This window comes from Myotis nattereri, assembly GCF_964212035.1.
Source record: "Myotis nattereri genome assembly, chromosome: 16".
Taxonomy (NCBI): Eukaryota; Metazoa; Chordata; class Mammalia; order Chiroptera; family Vespertilionidae; genus Myotis; species Myotis nattereri.
The window spans coordinates 45,501,061-45,518,458 of NC_138091.1; positions in this window are offsets into that span (position 1 = coordinate 45,501,061).

Sequence of the window (17,398 nt, forward strand, 5' to 3'; positions counted from 1 at the left end):
CACTCAGCCGCCTCACAGGGTGGGTGTAAGGATTGAAGGGTTCCCGCAGTGCATCACAATGGCTGTCGTTACTGACATTCGTAAGTCTAGTCATCCTAGTCATGGCTGTAACATCGTAATGTTTGTGAATGCATCTTTACTTTACGTGGTCTCCGCGGTTGTTTGCTCCTGTCTGTTCACCCTCACTTCTGCTCAAGAGACAGAGTGATGACCCAGGCACTGTATACCAGGCACTGAGCCACCCCAACATGGAGAAAGCACTGTGTTCCCCAGGCCAGTGAGGTCATTGTTCCAAAATACTCGTAGGAAAATAGAAGGATGGGCCACGTTCAGAAGTGGTACAGAGGAGGAATGGAGTGTTTTATCTCGAGCGTTTAGGAAGGAATTTATAGAACAGGTTAAATAAGAGTGGAATTTCATGGGACAAATAAGTTGGCCAGTGGACAAGGAGAATAAGGCTTTCCATGCAAACGGAACAGGATGTGTAAAAGTGTAGTGATGTGGAGCAGCATTGGGCACAGGGTGACTGATGGCTCGGTGGAGGAAGGATGGTGGCCTAAACGAGAGCCAGGAATGGTTGGGGGAACCAGTTCATGCAGAGCCCTGAACACCCTGCTAAGGACCTGGACTGCAAGTAATGGGAGATACCTGAAGGACTCTAAGCAGGGAAGTCCTGAGATCAAATTTGCACTCTAAAGATCTCTGGAAGCTGTGAGGGGGACTGAGCCAAGTGGCAGGGGGACCCAAGGCAGGAAGACTGGCTGTAACAATGCTGCAATCATCTCACCCAGAATTGAGGAAGAACTGTACAGGGCAGGGAGTCTTTTGACTATGTCCGTGTTCATTTTCTTTCTTATACCTGTATCTTACCGCATCAGCTACATTTGTGAATTCCCTAAAAGGTTCCTCAATTTTCTTTAAAATGTTCCCCTTGCCAGTAAAATGATAGGTACCAGATTTCAAATACAAAGTGTAGTTGTTTGTTGTTTGCTTCAAAGGCCCAAGAGCTCCTGGAGGTTGGGAGCCTGGCCTGGCTGGCCATACTGTCTCTAGCTTCTCTCTTACTGCCTGGCATCTAAAAGAGCTCAGGTAATGGGGTGGCCACTGCCAGGTGTTGGCTCAGTTAGGAAACTTAGCCATTCTCTCTCCTCTAAGCCTCTTTTTGAACCAGTGATGTGCCTAGGAGGGGTTAGGAACAGCAGTTTCCTCTGTGCAGATACTAGGAACTGTCCTGTAAGGTGGGGAAGTATGCCTTGACCCAATGTTAGTATAGTCAGGCCAATCTTATAACTTCTGAGGACAAGTGATTGGCCTTGTCTTTATCCCTTTGGGAGAATCTCAGAGGTTGCTAATGTGATCATAATTCATATTAACATTTTTTCACTTTTGAGCTGCCTTAAAAAGTGAGTCAGCACAATCACTAATGGTCCTTCCTTGTTTACTCCTGCTGGAGATGGCCTGGAACTTCTCTTACCTGGTTGGATACTTGTTCATTTGGTTTTTGTATCACCCTTACCCACCACCTACTCCCAGCAGGCTCAGGCACAGCTCCCCACCTCTGCAGCTGGGGTTATAAAGAGCCACCAAAACTAAACAGTCAAATTACCACATTTAAAAATTGCTAAAAAAAAAAAAAAATCACTGTTCCTGATTCAATAGCAGTTCTCCTTCTCATGCCCTTCATCTCCCCCTCTTCCTCCACTTATCTACCTCCCTTCCCTGATCCAAGCTCCCTCGGGAAGTCAATCTGAGCACAAAGCTGTGCTATGATGAAGACATCTTTTTCCATATTTGACAGGGCCAAAGCCCTCCAGGGCTGTAGTTATAGTTACATGATGTTGTTATGGCAGCAGAGGCCTCAGGGCAACATATGTTCCTGGGTGGTAATTGGGTTTGCTTTAACAGACTGTTTCTCTCTGGGTCCTTCATTCCCAAATTCACTTATCAAGAAGACCAGGGAATTGCCATTATGGATGGGCCTTCATTTTTTAATTCCAACAAAACCAAATTTCTCTTTATTCCCCAGGATGGAATGTACCCAGTCATCATGGGTTGAGACTTTTTAGACTTCAGGCATTTTCATTTATTCATTCAACAAATATTTATTAAGCATCTGATAAGTGCTAGGCATTGGGCTGAGAGCTGAGTGCATACTGTGAATAGACAGACATGGTTCTTCCCCTCCTAAACTGACAATTTTAGGACAAAGAATGTATAGGAGGGGCTGCAGGATTCTCACCTGCTCCAACCCCATCCACCTTTTCAAATATTCGAACCTGGTGTAATAACACTAAATAAAATTTTAAGATATTTTTAATTGATTTCAGGGAGTAAGGGAAAGTTAGAGAAACATCAATGATGAGAGAATATCTTTGATCGGCTGCCTCCTGCACGCCCCCTACTGGGGATCAAGCCCGCAACCCGGGCATCTGCCCTTGACTGGAATGGAGTCCCAGACCCTTCAGTCCACAGGCCAACACTCTATCCACTGAGCCAAATCAGCTAGGGCAACACTAAGTACATTTTTTGAGAAAATAAAAGACAGTCGTAATCTCACTGCTATCACAGCGCTATTTTTATCTTTTACATATTGCCTTCCAGTTTTTCTCCACATGCATACATTTTATTACATGTGCATGTTTTTGTACAGATACATTCACTGTTTACATTAAATTTCATAGTTTTTACACATTCTCAGCATTTCTCATGTTTCTCCAAAAATCTTCATAATTGTAATTGTATTCACTGTGTGACATTACCTTATGGTACTGTGGCATAATGGATTCTCATGCCCCTGTGAGAGGTTATTGATGGTCTTTTATGTCAGATAATGCCGCAGTGAGTATTTGCATACATCTATAGTTCTTATATATTGCTTTCTTTCTTTCCCCAAAGATTTGCCCACATGTAAAGTGTCACCACCATTGTGTAAGGGTGCCGACTGTAAGACATTGTTCCCAGAACTGAGTGTTCCCACTTAATAAAACCTTGCAATTTTAGTAAAAATGAAAACTGCACCTCAAATGTGCTTTTGATTTTGCTTCTAGTTAGGACATACTTCAATCTTCCTTTTGTTTTTTTTACTAGTTTTGTTTCCTCTTCTGTGAAATCCTATTTCTACTGGGGTCTAATGACTTTTAAGTTTGAAAGAGAGAGAGAAAGAGAAAGAGAGAGAGAGAGAGAGAGAGAGAGAGAGAATGATGCTTTGTAACAGACAGTTACAGAGTCAGTGTTATTAACAAGGCAGAACATTTGCCTCATGATTATTTCTATAGTATTTTCTTCTCACTTGCACTCTGGCTTTCCAGTTACCTATAGTGGTAAACTCTTTGTCAAATATGTAATCTGTTGAGAAATAGAATGAGATTGTGAACAAAATGTGTAGATGACATGGATGATACAGTGAAGAGGCAGGTTATGTCTGATCTCAGCAAGAGTTGAGGGACCACTGTATTTTTTTATTTTTTATTTTTTTAAAAAAATATATTTTATTGATTTTTTACAGAGAGGAAGGGAGAGAGATAGTCAGAAACATCGATGAGAGAGAAACATCGACCAGCCGCCTCCTGCACATCCCCCACTGGGGATGTGCCCGCAACCCAGGTACATGCCCTTGACCGGAATCAAACCTGGGACCTTTCAGTCCGCAGGCCGATGCTCTATCCACTGAGCCAAACCGGTTTCGGCAATTTTTTTATTTTTTAAATACATTTTTACTAGAGGCCCAGTGCACAAAATTTGTGCACTGGGGGGGGGTGGCGTTCCCCAGCCTGGCCTGTGCCCTCTCACAGTGCAGGAGCCCCACAATCGATCTCCCCAAAGAGGTAGGTCCTGCCCACCCATCCAGGGCTCCTCAATGGATTGCCCCAAAAACGTAGGCCTGAGCCACCGGGACCCACCTCCGCACTGTGCATGCAGCGTCAAGTCCCCGCCCACCCACGTGCGCCCGCTGCACATGCAGCCTCCTGGTGATGGATTGTTACAGTGTGAGGGCATCACGGCGTGAGAGCGTGATGACCACATAGGCTTTTGTTAGTATAGATTTATTTTTGTTAATCCTCATTCAAGGATATTTTTTCCATTGATTTTTAGAGAGAGTGGAAGGGAGAGATGGGGTGAGAGAGAAAGAGAGAAAAATATACATGTGAGAGAAACAAACCAATTGGTTGTCTCCTGCACGCACCCCAACCAGGGCCCAGAAAAATCTGTAACCCTTCTGTGCTCAGTTGATACCCTAATGACTGAGCAACACTAGCTGGGCTATTTTTATTGATTTAAGCGAGAGAGGAAGGGAGAGGGAGAGAGAAACATCGATGTGAAAGAGAATCATCAATGTGAGAGAGAAACATTGATCTCTGTAAACTGGGTATGTGCCCTGACCAGGAATCAAACCGGCAATGGAACCCATGACACTTTGGTGCACAAGAGGGCATTCAGTCAACTGAGCCACACCAGCCAGGGCAAGAGGCCACTTTTAAAGCTGTAGTCACTCTTGCACACTATAGAAAACGTGAATATGGTTCTGTAGACAGTTTTTTTCCTGGGAGGAATTGAGTCCCAGAAAAAAACATTTCCCAGGCCAGCCAACTTTAGGAGGATGAAAAATGACCCTGTATGCTGCCATTTATAAACTGTGGGTCATTTTATTTTTTGGGAAATACTTTCCCAGGAATAGCAGCTATGAACAGGTCCCTCTGAGTCATATACAATGCTTACCCAGTCTCCCTTGTAACAACTGTACCCAGATGTGAATCAACTGGCCAAGGTGAGGGATGCAAGCTATAACTAAGAAAAACATTTCTCTATTTAAGGCAAACCAGCACATACATGGTCCAAATCCACAACCTTGGACTTCTTAGTCTTGTTCTAACCAAATGAGGTTACTAACCTCAACCCAATCTCAGGGTTAAGAATGATTTTCCTACTAGTCTGGAAATGACTGGAGGATGAGTAGGCATCTGGTCATTTTCTTACCTGCCTAGCCTTGCCAGTAGATGTCACTACACCAAACCACATTCTCCAAAGATAGGACTAAGATGCAAAGAGAGGTCTTCAGAAAAGCTGAGTCCAACCATCATAACCCTTTTCCATGGTTTCCATTAATACCTCTGGAAAACTATCAAGGGTATGTAAATACTAGAGGCCCGGTGCACAAAAATTTGTGCACTTGGGGTAGGGGGTCCCTCAGCCCTGCCTGCGCCCTCTCGCAGTCCAGGGCCCTCGGGGGATGTCCACCTGCCAGCTTAGACCCGCTCCCAGGGGGATCAGGCCTAAGCTGGCAGGCAGACATTCCTCTGGCAGCTCAGGAGCCCTCGGAGGATGTCCAACTGTGGCTTAGGCTGCGGAGGAGGCAGGAGAGGCTCCTGCCACCACCACTGCACTTGCAGCCATCAGCCTGGCTTGTGACTGAATGGAGCTCCCCCTGTAGGAGCGCACTGACCACCAGGGGGCAGCTCCTGTGTGAGAGTCTGCCTCCTGGGGGTCAGTGCGCGTCATAGCGACCAGTTGTTCCTGGTCGTTCTGCTGTTAGGGTCAATTTGCATATTACCCTTTTATTATATAGGATGCATGGTTCCTGGCAGTACAGAGGCCTGAACTCAGCAGGTCAAGACCCCAGGTTCTGGGCAGAGTCAGAGTTCTTATCCAAGGGCCTTCCCCAGATGGGGTGGGGAGCACAGCTGCTATAGGAAGGGCGGTAGGGTGAGCAGACCATTTAAATGGGGGAACACATGATAGAGTTATCTAGGAACAAGAGCCATAGTCTTGGGGCTGTTCCAAATGTCACTGTGGAGCTGATACTCAGGCAAAGCACTCCACCCATCCTCCACCCCTACCCCTCTGTCCATACTGGCAGGGGCCATCCCTCGCCTGAAGGCTGCAAGGCTGGGGTTGGCTCATCAATTTTGGGCCTTCCCAGTGCCAGCCAGACAGAACCACACCATGCAAGGACACTGGGGAAGTTCCTAGTAGTTCAGACTGTTGTTATTGTTCTCCTTCGAGACGAGTATTAGTAAAGCATTAGTAATTTGGGAAAGAGCCATTATCTGCTCTTTTGTAAATACTTTTATTCCATGTGCTTCTGTAGGATACAGACTGAAATTCATACTGGGCCTGCAGTGTCCCACATGGTCTGTCCTCAGGTTAACTCTCCAGCCCATTCCACACAACCTCATTCTCTGTGCTGCAGCCTGATTGGTCTTCCTGCAATTCCTTAGGAGTGTGCTGGTTCCTTCCACCTCAGGACCTTTGCACACATTCTTTACTCTGCCTGGAATGTTCTTTCCCCATATTCTTTTTCTCCTATCCTACTATGTGCCAGGCATCATGCTAGGTGCTGTGGATATAGAGATGAATAATAGTCTCTATATCCGCAGCACCTAACATGATGCCTGGTACATAGTAGGAGCTTAAGAAATGCAGTTGAACTATTTTGTTGCTGAAGCTTAAAGGAGGTAGACTGGTTCTGGGGCTAAGTAGTATGCAATTATTCACTTGGGGAAACCACAGAGGCAACAAAAAGTATGAATAGGGTCAAGAAGGTTTCCTTTACATGTATAGACAATAGCCATACAATAGACTGTTTCAGGGGCATTAGGGCTATTCAAGGCCCATCCCTTGACCTTTTGAGATCATCCTTGTGAAGGGCAATTACCACCCACTCCCACAAAATACATCTTTCCACCAGCAGGCTCAAATCTAAACTATAGAAAACATTGGTCTCACCCTGCTTCACATTACTATCTTCCTTCAGTGCCCTCCAGACTCTTGGTCCTTTGGGCCTATTCTACTCTGTTTTTCACCAGAAAAGGGAAAATCCCAGAAGGTGGTGCCCTTCAATCAGAAGTAAAAATGGCTGCATCTCTCAGGGCAACCAGAGCCTGGGCCTGGTATTCCTGAGCCCACAGCAGGGAGGCCAGTAGCCCCAGTCCCAAGAATCCCTGCTACCAGCACCCCTGGCATTTAGCCTTCCATCCCTGGCACTTAACCCCCTGGCCCCTTAAGCAGGGACATTTCCAATAGTTTTTCTTGGAACCATGGAGGGTTCAAAAGAATTCTTGTACATTAAAAAAATAAATCCTCCCAAAACAGCCATTGAGCTGCTCGACCTCACATTTCTTCCCTCTCCCAGCAGTGTGGGGCTTAAAGAAAAGGATAAGGATTTGGATGTATGTTTATTCACCTCATTCCAGCTAGTTACTGGTCTCATCCTATATGGCATTAGAATGGTGGGCCCCAGGGGAGATGAGGGCTGTATCTTGTCCCAAAGCTGGGCCTGAAGGCACCGACATCAAGAAAATACTTTGGACTCTTGACAATGGTGTGCTGATGCGTCATGGAAACTAGTCCCAGGGGCTTCCCCTCTCCGGCTTCCCCTCCTTCCCTTCCAGCTGCCATAAATCACTGAGTATTAAATACTGTCTGTTGGACCCTTCTGCCCCCACCCCTGCTCCAGAGCTCCCTGCCAGCCAGAAGACTGCAAACTAAGCAGGGAGAAAAGAGAGAATGGGCAGCAGGCAGGGGTGCCCATCATTTATCAACCAAACACAGTGGTGGGTCACTCTTTCCAGCAGTGCTCTGGCAGGCTGGGCAGGCAGTGCAGCCAGTTTGCTGGCAATGGAGAGCATGGTCCAGCAAGATTTCCCCTTACTTGGCTGCCCCATCCCAGAGGTGGGGAGACAAAGTCAAGGGGTGAGTCCCTTTATTTACTTATTTTTGGTAAGAGAACATCTATTTGGTAAATTACAGAGGTAGAAAAAGTAATTCCTAGAAGAAATGAGCTTAGGAAACAAGCATGAAGGTAAAGGAAGGGCCCTAGGAGCTTGGGAATGTGGAAGCCAATGGTAGCATGCCTGGCAAGGGGAAGGATTGGGGGAGGGGGCATGGGCGTGTTCCCTGGAGGGAGAGCACCCCCTTTACTTTTCTTATTTTGGTGGTTCCAGAATTAAACACACACTTTCAGTCCTGGATAGAGTCTTACCTCCTTCCCACCTTCTGCCAAGTCTTCCCTAGGGCCTCCTCTTGTAGCTTCTCTTCTGACCCCACGAAAGGCTTTCTCACTTTACCTGGCACACTACAGACGTTTCTTAAGAGTCCCAGCTCCAGAGCCCTGGCAGGCTTTCTTAAAGGGCAGCACCACCCTTCTGCCTCCTTTAATCTTCTCTGGTTTCTTCTGAATGGAAATCCCCCAACTTCCCCATCTCTCCCTCTCTCTCTTTCCTCCCTCGAGATAAGGAAGCTTGGAGAAAGGGAATGGATTTGGTCCTAGGCTAGCTAGCCCACTGAAGGACGGACATGCTTTTGCCAAGGAGAAGTTTTAAAAAAAAAAGTTTGACTCACACAACAGGAACAGCTGGAACCTGCCAGACTCACCTCCATGATTTCTGAGCACTGCTCCCCTGCAATATAAACAAAGTTAGAGTTCCAGAGAATTTAGAGCTGAAGGAGTGACAGGGGGACAGGGGAGTACGTTATAGCATGACTAGTCTGACCTATATTCCTATCTCTGACCTTTAATCTCTGGGTAAAGAGTGAACCTCTAGGTGTGCATCCCCCTCACCTAGTCCACTGACACCACCTCCAGTTGTGGTCATACAGAGCAGAGGTGAAGGCAGGTCACTCTAGTTATATAACCTTTTTAACAGGTTTCCTAATCATTCTGAGCCTCAATTTTCTTGCCTGTGAAATGGGAATAATTATACCTACTATACCTATACTATATAGGGTATAATAACTATGACTGAGGATCAAATGAGAGGAGGTGTGCAAATTGTGTAGCCTATAGAAAGTGCCCAGTAAGTGGAAGTTTTCTTCTATGCTGTGTAGCAGGGGCAGATGGTCTGTAGCGTCCTGATTATATTCTTTCCTTCCTGGGGCCCTGAGGTTTCTGTCGCTATAGGTGGTACAGGCTCCTTGGGCATTCTGAAGAATGCAGACACACCACTGGTTCAGGAAACCCAGATTTCTAGTCTGTTTGGGGAAGAATTCAGAACTGGGTATATAGAGCCAAGAAATGGATAGAGTTGGTATCTAAACCCTGGCTTGACATTCTGGGAAAATATCCAGGTGGTCAGAGAATTGGGTGGAGCTGTTGGGTGGGACTTCCAGAGAAGGTGCCAACTTGTGTGATTTTATCAGAGTGGCATGGAAGAGGCATGTCCAACCTGCTTCCTACCCCAGCAGAATACAGGCCACTTTGTAGACTACCAGGCCTTTGCCCAAGTTGAATAGAAGCAGGGGTCACAGAGGCCACTAGTGGAATGTACTGGAACATTCCAGGCCCTTCTGCTACAGAACAACATAATTCCTTGAGGCTTGAGCCATCAGGGGCTTCCAGAATTAGGTACAAGGTCTTTGCCCTCCACCATGCATAGCAAGAGAAACCTCCTGCTTTGAAAGGAGCAATATTTTATGTGCCACCAAGTTATTAAGTGGGAGGAATGTCAGTCTAGCCCAGGGGTGGGCAAACTTTTTGACTCGAGGGCCACAATGGGTTCTTAAACTGGACTGGAGGGCCGGAACAAAAGCATGGATGGAGTGTTTGTGTGAACTAATATAAATTCAAAGTAAATATCATTACATAAAAGGGTACTGTCTTTTTTTTTTAGTTTTATTCATTTCAAACGGGCTGGATCCGGCCCGCGGGCCGTAGTTTGCCCATGGCTGGTCTAGCCCTTTGAGACTTTTTCATTAGATAAAGAGACTTGGCTACCGAGGCCATTTTGTCAAGCCAGAGCCATTGAATAGATGTGTTGAGTACAGGATATCCACTAGAGAAACCAGGAATAGATAATTCAATCAGGGTCGAAGAGTTGGATGGGATGTAACCAGGCTTCATTCTTTCAGTTAGAACCAGATTTACATTGAAGTTAATGAAACTTAAGTGTCAGAGCCTCTTACTTGCACAGAACCCTTCCAAACCCTCGTACCTAACTATAATTTTTTACTCACAAAACCTGGAGCCTTCCCTGCTTTCAGTCTGCAGGACTTTTAGCCTCAACTTTTAGGAGTGGTCAGAAACATTAGTTGGAGAAACAGTCAAATATTTAACCAACATTGATTCCACATTGCCGGATGCAGTGGTTTGCAGTAGTTGCTGATAAGAAATACCAGAATAAATGGATTCCTTTGCTCAGAATTGGGAAGAAAAGACCAACAGATATAAAATGACTTAGCAGAAATGATAAAGCTACCCGTAAGCTAGTACTCATATATTGTGCTACAAACTGAACACCTGAGTCCCTAGGGACTCATCAGCATCTCATAAGGTCAAGTGAGGAACGTTTGGAGGAAGTGAGATCTAATTGGAAATGGAAGCAGATGGTGGAAGATGGAATTGCAGGGAGAAGGAATGTTCATAAACCAAGGAACAGAAATAAAACAGTGGAAGAACCTGTGGTGATATTTTGCAGTTATCTATTATTACGAAAGCCCTTTAGAGATAATATTTTTGGCTCTGAAAATAGCTCTGGAGTCTGTGTCCTGGATCTAAAGGAAATCAGACTACAGACCAATTTTCAAGCCGCTTGTCCCTTCTGTTATATTTGTAATATTTTTGGAATTGGAATGATACTTGATGTCTGATTTGGTGCACAGTGTGAGAGGAAGGGAGAGGGACTGGAATCAGATGGAGTAGTTTAGAATATTGAAGGTTATTTGCCTTAGGGGTAATTACATTGTTGAGGCCAACTTGAAGAAGGTGAATGGGAACAGTGGTGGGGAAGAGGGAAGTCTAACAGGGGCTGAGACAAATGGGCCTTTTGGTTTATACCCAGTCTCCTGGGAATGTACATAAACCAACTCTCCTCTCCAAAGAGTTTGATCTCTCAATGGGCCTGGGAAAGTCGGGAGTAGGGGATGCAAACTGTTCCCATCAAGGCACTGTTCTAGAAACCAGATGGTCCCCTAGTCACATGATGCAGCAGAATTTGAGTTTAATGAATTTTTTTGTGAAGCAACACCTGCATGCTGGTCACAGTGAGCTAGGTGTAGTAATTAAAGTGATGACCAAGACACCTGTTCTCCTCAGGAAACATATTTTAGAGAGGAGGATAGTTTTAAACACTGAAAAATGCCAGCCTGATATTCCATAGGCCAAAGAGCCAAATCTTACATCTTGTACAGTGACCTTTTAGGCATGTCATGGGTACATTTGTTTCCTGAGACATTTCCTTAAAAGATTAGCAGGGTTTGCCATCTGCCATAGATCTCTCATTCATAAGCATATCTAAATCGTTTTTTTTTTTTTTGGGGGAGGGGACACCTTAATGAGGTATAAGTTACATACCATAAAATTAATAATTACACATGGTTTTTAGTACATTTATAGAGTTGTGTGATCATCACCACATTCCAGTTTTAAATCATTTCTATCACCCCCAAAAGTTTCATTGTGCTTCTTTGCAGGTAATCCCTGCTCCCACTCCCAACCCTGGATAACGATTGATTTACTTTCTGTCTCTAAATTTGACGTTTCTGGACATTTCCTATAAACGGAATCACACAATTGGTGGTCTTTTGCATCCGGCCTCTTTCACTTAGCGTAGTATTTTAAAGGTCCGTCCCCATTGTAGCATATATCAGTAGTTTGTCTCCTTTTATTGTTGAATAGTATTCCATCTAAATTCTTTCAAAATTATTTATGTTTTGAGGCAACACCGAATGGGATGGAAGAACCCTGGCCCCTGCCCTGCCTCTGATTTGCCGAGTGACCTCTGGCAAGTCCTTGCCTTGTCTGGGCATCCACTTCTCTAGCTGTAAAATGCGGGGACTAGATCACATAGAGTCTCCACTGAAAATTCCAATGCTTATAAAAACTACAAGCTACTTCCGTATTTTTCACAGAACGCACCACTAGGTCCAGTATTCCAACATGCTGGTATCTCAGATTCCACGATTACTCTTTACCTGTTTTAAGACTTCTGCCAGCTCCTTTATTGGCAAGGATGGGGAATCTTAATTTTGAAAAGGCTACAGTTTAGCAAGAAAATTCGATTCCCACCAAGAGAGAGGAAAAGAAGAGTTAAGGAGTAAATGCCATGCAGTCAGAATGAAGGAAAATGAACCAGTGAGATAACTAAGCCAGAAACTGGTGGTGGTGGGCCGCAGGAAGGGAAAAATGTGTCAGACTGGGTCCCGAAGGTCAAAATCCAGGCCATCTGGTTACCTTGGGAGTAAGAGGGAAGGGATAGAGAGAGAGGGAGGCCACCAGAGTGGGAGAGTTGTTGAGGCCTAGGCCCCCCTCCCTACTCTGTTCCCATAACCTCATTCATTCCCTCAGCCCTCCTTCCCAATCCCTCTCAGGCTGCTCTGCTCCTTCAGCTCTGACCCCATTTCCTTAGGATCTCATTCCCTGAGGATCGAGGCCTGACATTTCAGACAGAAGCTGAAGAAAGGAGGTAGGTCGGAAAGAGACACTGTGTGTCTGCGTCATCTTATTTTCTGTTTTATTATTCTGGAACCCTGGGGGCCAAAGACGTAAGCACTTAGACATTTACCGAGAAGTCCAGTCCCCCAGGTATCAAGGAATATCAGAACTTCTTTATTCTCTGCTGAACAGTTGCTACTGAGTATCAGATTTGGGGGGGGGGGGCAAAATGATGATTTGGAATTGCCATTCTTGTTGGTTATTGTGCCATAAATGCACAGAGTGAGGGTCAAGGTGCCCTGAAAGTAGGACCAGTTCCTTCAGACCTGGAAAACTTCTCTTGGCTGTGACAACCCTAGACTTCTTTTAATTCAGTGGCCAGCAGGATAAGGCTTCCCTGCCGATCCTCTGATCTGCCCAGCACTCCCTACAGCCTTTCATCCTTGGTAGTCCGCCAGACTCCTACAGCTTTTAAGACCCTTGGAGCTTATAGGTACTTTTTGGGGAGTGGCTATACCCCTGATACACACCTGTAGAGAAAATAACTCCAATTCCTTGAATCCTCATGTATTGTGACATCTGTGGACATCCCAAGAGCAGGCCGGGATCAAGGGACTAAGTAAGCATTTGCTATCGGTACCCTCTGAGGCAAGTAATTCTCCTATAGATGAAAAATAATTTAGTGGTATATGCAATTCTCCACTTCCGATGTTTATGGGTGCCTGCCTGTGACCCAAAGTCCCTGAAAGCAGGAACCAGGGACTGGCTCAATCATGTCTCAACCGGAATAGCCTCTAGCCCGGTACCACTTCTGCAAACAGGCTTCAAGGCTTGCTGGGCTGTGAACTCCAGGGTGGAGAGCATGCCTCTGAACATTATTAACTAGCACCTCATTCTGTGTCTGGCACATACTGGTCATTTCACTAAATTTGTGATGAGTAAATTAATGATAGTTGTGTTGATAAGGATGACGGGATGGTGACAAAGGTTTCTTATAAGCTAAAAGATGCTTTTGAAGGCAAGGCATCACCCCTTAGCAGTACACATCCTTCCCAAAGCTATGGCTTCTTTTATTGGAGGAAACAGGCAGGCGTTGATCTTCAGAATGAAGTCTTTATCCTCCCATCATGCCCATGCCAGGAGAAGCTATCAGTGATAGAGAAAGCAATAAGAGACAGCTGGTTGGACATGATACCTGGTTAGTGAGAGGACAGGGATCTCCTATGCCTCCTGCCTTCTCACTCCCTCAGCTAGGTCAGCTTTAGTGTCTTTTGCCAGCAACTTATCAGGAAGAACCAGGACTCTCTGGACTCAGAAGATCCAATTCTTCAGCTGTGCCGCCTCCACTGGCTCTTCTTCCACTGTCCAGGTCCTAAATTCCTCGTAACTTGGCTTTGGAACAAAATTTAAATCCCACGTCCTTGAGACTACCCACATTGCCCTTCTCCCCAAGGGAAGAATGCAGCTATCCAGTAATATGCCATTTTATCTTTATTTGGTATAAAGAAAGGATACCACTTGCCCAAAGTATTTCATGGTTCTTAATTCCAGGGCCTTTACCTCTAACATACACTGTATGGCTCAAACAACAATAATAATAATAATAATAATAATAATAATAAATCAGCCCTGGCCAGTGTGGCTCAGTTGGTGAGTGTTATCCCATTCACCAAAAGGTGGTGGGTTCGATTCCCAGTCAGGGCACATACCCATGTTGCGGGTTCAATCTCCAGTCGAGGTGTGTGTGGGAGGCAGCCAATCAATCAATATTTCTCTCTCACATTAATGTTTCTTCCTCTCTCTAGAATACATTTTTTAAAATCACTCAGCATCTTCTAAGACTACCTGAGAATTTACATGTTGAGGGCTCCTAAAATGGAATAAGTTGTGAGGCAAGAACATTTCAAGAGACCAACTAGCCTATCCTGTCAGGCAGGCCAATGGTTTAGAAGTTGAGTATTGGTTGGGAAAGTACTTGAATCTGAGTCGAAAGACCTTGGATGTAAGTCCTGAATTTGTCATTTACTAAGTGGATGATATTAGGCAAGTTATTCAGCCTCTGTGACTTAGCTTTCTGAAAAATAGAGACAATATCTGCATTTTCTATCTTGTATGCCTATTGTGAAAACTCAATGAGATTATATATGTAAGAGCTGTAAAATACTAGACAACTGTAATTTTAACATATCAGCCACGTGTGCAGCTTTGGACATTCTTTATGTAAAATATAAATAGTAGGCCTTCTATATTCATAAAGTTTTACAAGAATAGAGATAAAGGAGTTCAGCTCTGGAGTCAGGATGTTGGAGTAACCTTGGGCATATTATTTCTTTTCTTTAAAAAAATATTGATTTTAGAGAGAGGGGGGGGAAGGAGAGGAGGGGGGGAGGAAGTGGAGAGAGAGAGGTAAAGAGAGATAGAGAGATATTTGTTGTTCCACTTATTTATGCATTTATTGGTTGATTCTTGAACGTGCCCTGGCTGGGCATCAATTGAACCCCTCACCTTGGCATATCAGGACGATGCTCTTACCCAGCCAGGCTTGGGCATGTTATTTCTTTCCGAAGCCTCAGTGAAGAGGAAATAATACTCATAGGTGTGGTCATGAGTGTTAAATGATATAAAGTATGCACAGTGCTTAACATGTACCTGGCATGGAAAAAGGGACTCAATGAATGTTAGATGCCACCATTACTGTGATTAATGAAGATGTGAGGCAGGGTGGTCAAACAAGTCTCATAGAGACATGAACTAAGAATCAAAAGTACTTAACCGTTTTGGGCCCCAGGGTTCTTACTTGCACCATAATAAGAATCCATGCTTTTCTTTTTCCAGATTGTCATGAGGATATATATAAACTTTGAGCTAATTAGAATTGAGGAATGTTATAAATTGGAAAATTTAAAAATTGTTTAAATTGATTTTAGAGAGAGGAAGGGAGAGGGATAGAGAGAAACATCTGTGAGAAACATCAATGGCTGCCTCCTGCACATCCCCCACTGGGGATTGAGCCCAAAACCCTGGACATGTGCCCTGACCTGGAATTGAACCCTGACCTCCTAGTTCATGGGCTGACACTCAACCACTGACCCACACTGGCTGGGCTAAATTGGAAGATTTTCTAAAAAACTGAGTTAAATTTATAAAGAATGAGTTTTTAAAAATATATATATATTATTGATTTTTTACAGAGAGGAAGGGAGAGGGATAGACAGTTAGAAACATTGATGAGAGAGAAACATCAATCAGCTGCCTCCTGCACACCCCCCAATGGGGATGTGCCCGCAACCAAGGTACATGCCCTTGACCGGAATCGAACCCGGGACCCTTCAGTCCGCAGGCTGACGCTCCATCCACTGAGCCAAACCAGTTAGGGCAAAAGAATGCCCTAACAGTTCATCAGTTTGTGTTCTTTCCTATCTGCCTTTGGTAAAGTTGTCTTCTTCATGGAAAAGGAATACAACATTTCCCAGTCAATATAGAAAGATTTCACATGTCAGATCTTGAAGTAAGTCCTTCAAACCTACAAGAGTACACTCTGCAAAGAAAACCTTCCTTCAGGATGTTCCATTGCCTCAGTATGTAGACTGATTTTAATATTCAACCAACTCTTGAATTTCCACTTTGGGTATTATCTGTTTTAATATTTAATCCCAGAGTGACCTCTTCTTGCCTTGCAGCATGCTCCCAGATTACCTCCTCTTCCTTGATTAGTTAGTATAGCTTCAGGGAATATCTTTATTTTAACATTAAACTGGGCAAAAACAAAAATAGAAAGATAAATTTGTAGCAAGATCAAAATTAGAGTTCATAGCTAAATATAAATCTGGAGGGAATTGTCCAATTACTTGGATGGTCCCTTACCGCAGACAATCCAGGGTTGATTGTCTTTTGCTTTTTCTATATATAGAACATGGTTAATAAATATCAAGGGTAATAATTTTTTTCTTTTGAAGAGTAATTTTAATAGTGACTCAAATGCTGTTTTCTTTCTCAAATGTCTTCATATATAGCCTAACATGTGATTTTTACAACGGCATTTATTCTCTTTGAGGACTATCTATTCTCATTTTGACTTGTAGGTCAGAGAGCTTTAAAATGAGAAGACCAGGATTTAGAATGGAGTCGCTGTGCAAATTTGGGCAAGTTTTTCAGTCACTTTGTTCCTTCCACTCAGCTGAGCTAGATTTGAAATGGACGACTCTAAAGAGAAATTCCTGCTTCTTTATAGTCTCAATTTAATTTACAGGCTAGCAGTTTGTGTGTGTGTGTGTGTGTGTGTGTGTGTGTGTGTGTGTTTAGGTAGGACCAACACCAAGTACGAACTTGGAAACGTGGAGAAAGACAAATGTGGGTGTCACATGAGGCACGGTAGCCATTAAGTGCACGAATATAACGCAAATCGCATGCAAATGTATGCAAACTTTGCATTAATTTGTAGACTTTGGAGTTGAAAACACCACTGAGATCCTGAGGGCTCAAAACTAATGTTTTTAGATTAAACTAAAAGTAATGCTCTTTTAAGGTATCGCTTTCTTGATGCTTGCCAGGACTCACTCAACTGCTGAAAGTTTGACACTCTTCCCTACCCCCCGTGATGATTTCAATGCCTGATTCCATCTTACGCCTGGCCCCGCCCCGCTCAGTCTGACGTCACGTGACACCGTATTTGCATACTACCTGGGACTGGGTGTGACGCTCCCCTTTTCTGCGTCTTCTCATTGGGGGCGCTGGAGAACCAGCCCTCTTCTGCGTAGGCCAATCAGTGGTCCTTCGGACATGCGAAAGCAGGCGGGGGTGGGATGGGGGTGGGGTTTGGGGTCGGATCGCTAGGCATATTAACCAATTACCCTCTGGGAAGGGATGATCAAGCCGAGGATTGGTTGGGAGGAGAGGCCTGGGAATCCGTAGGCCAATGAGAGCTCTGGGTTGAAGGGGCCGGTCTCTGCCTCGTAGGGCAGATAAGCAGCCGCAACGGGGGTTGGGGGCTGTGTGGGGCTCGCTGTGGGGCCGAGGCAGGCGGGCGGGCGGGCA